This window comes from Petaurus breviceps, unplaced genomic scaffold (assembly GCF_028583685.1).
Source record: "Petaurus breviceps papuanus isolate PSGF00001 unplaced genomic scaffold, PetGlider_PUasm1.0 214, whole genome shotgun sequence".
Taxonomy (NCBI): domain Eukaryota; kingdom Metazoa; phylum Chordata; class Mammalia; order Diprotodontia; family Petauridae; genus Petaurus; species Petaurus breviceps.
In genome coordinates, this window is record NW_027185863.1 from 16,848,528 (window position 1) to 16,850,835 (window position 2,308).

General features: G+C 41.6%; 1 pseudogene; it reads left to right on the top strand.

Annotated features, from left to right (window-relative positions):
* The first annotated feature begins 2,116 nt into the window (after positions 1-2,116).
* Positions 2,117-2,308, top strand: part of LOC138165631 (COP9 signalosome complex subunit 8 pseudogene) — a 1,683-nt pseudogene continuing 1,491 nt past the window's right edge.

Below are 2,308 nucleotides of genomic sequence, written 5' to 3' on the forward strand. Positions count from 1 at the left end.
AGGTGACACAGTGGTTAGTGTGCCAGGTTGTACAGTGGTTAGAGTGCCAGGAACTCATTTTTCTGAGTTCAAATCTGGCCTCAGACACTCACTGGCTATGTGACCTTAGACAAATCACTTAACCCTGTTCACCTAAGTTTTGTATCTGTAAAATGAGTCGGAGAAGGAAATGACAAAGCACTCCAGTACCTCTGCCAAGAAAACTCCAAATTCGGTCATGAAAGGTTGGACAGGACTGTACAACAACAAAGACATTATCATAATCATTTGCTTAAGTTTAATTTACTGGGTACTATTAAAGCTCCCATTTGAATAAGACACCTATTCTTGCTAGATTTCCATTTCTTTATATGTAAAAAAGCTGTGAATGTATATGAGTATGAGGAGAACAGGATATAGAAAGCTTCTTAAGACCTTTCCAGCTCTATTCCTATGATTATTTTTTTTTTGTTTTGTTTTTTTGGAGGGCAATGGGGGTTAACTAACTTGCCCAAGGTCACATGGCTAGTTTTTGTGTTAAGTGTCTGAGGCCAGATTTGAACTCAGGTCCTCCTGACTCCAGGGCTGGTGCTCTATTCACTGGACCACCTAGCTGCCCCTATAGTCCTATGATCTTAAAATACAATAATCTTGTGATGGGCAAGGCACTCTGTAAAGTACTAGTTCATACTGTAGGTTTTTGTTAGCATCACACATCTATCCACATGCTCAAAATCCTAGATTTTGCATTATAGTAATAAAAGTTCCATTGCCTTTGACATAGAACTAAAGTTTCTTGTGCTCTTTCCATGTGATCTTATACCTGACAACATCTTCCTCTGTTTCACATTCAATTAAATAAAATAAATCATAGATACCTACATGAGTGATATTTAAACATTGTACTATGGGAAAGGAAGGCCTTATCCCAATTCATTTGCTATCTCAGAAGATCAGAAAAGTGATGGTCCTAATGCTTGGAAATAAGATGGGATACTGCTAAATGACTCAATTAGATAGGCTCAACTGGAAGACAAAGAAGTAAAAAGGTTTTCTCCAAGTGAATGTGGGATTAGAAGAAAGGTGAGAACTCAGCCCTGGAGCAGTTCCTGGAAGTCCTCTCAAAAGACAAGAGTTTTCACCTTTTGGGGGAGGAGTAAAGGGAAGGGCTAAGCAGAGGAAGAGACATAAAAAGATATCTTTTCCTTCCAGTGCCATGGGCTGCTCAGTGTCCAGCACTAAGCATGATCAGAGATGTGAATAAGAAATGACCAGACCATGTGGGTAGTTCAAGGAAGAACCATGATCTTCATTTATTGATTCTTAATATAAGGTTTTTATAGAGCAAATGAGGCAAAGGTGGAGGACTCAAGTTTTCTTCTCATTACCTTAGTCTGTTATAGGAAGCAGCACAGAATGATTTGATAAGCCTTTGTTATCTAGATGTCCAGAAGTCTTAGGAAGAGTCAGTTAACTCCTTTCATAGGCAGTCACATTACAAAGGATGCTCTCAAGAGCTGGCTTCAAGGCCTAAGCCAAAGCCTTGATCATCTAGGACATTTGCATAGGAGGCGACCTACTAAGAATCAAATATTTTGTCTTTGAACATCTAAAGTCTTGGGGTAGAGCCTATTTGTCTCAGAACTCAAACAACATCCTTTTAAGTGTAACCCATATCAAAAGACCCAAGGAGCAAGTTTAACAAAAAGCCTGTGTCTGGAAGGGCCTTCTATAGAGCACATTGTGAGATATTTATCTGAGTCCTAAATCAGGCTTCCTTCGCTCCCCATATGGCAGAGCTCTAGGAGAAGAGCTAGCATTATCTCTCCTGAAGGGAATATCTGAGAAGGAAGGAGTCAGAGACCCAGGACCAATGCAGGAGATTTAATTGAAAACCTCAAGGCAGATCTCACTTGCTCCATCTGCCTGGGCTGCTTCACTGACCCAGTGACTGTCAAATGTGGCCATAGCTTTTGCACAGAATGCCTTTTGCAGTGCAGGGAGGCAGCCAGTGAAACCTTAAGCTGCCCAGAGAGCAGAGGCATCATCAGATACATCCTCAGACTTGGTGCTCAGCCAGAACCTGCAGAATCTGTCCATCACTGGCAAAATGCTGAGACCTCATTTGCTGCAGAACATGGTGGGCCTGACCACCTGTGATGAACATGGGGAAAAAGAGAAGTTCTTCTGTGAGGAAGACCAGAGACGTCTCTGTGATTCCTGTCTATTAGCTCCAGAGAACAAGGATCACCAAGTCCTTCCCTTGGAAACAGCTGCTGAGAGGTGCAAGGACAAGCTCCAGAAGGCATTAACTGCCTTACAGAAAAAA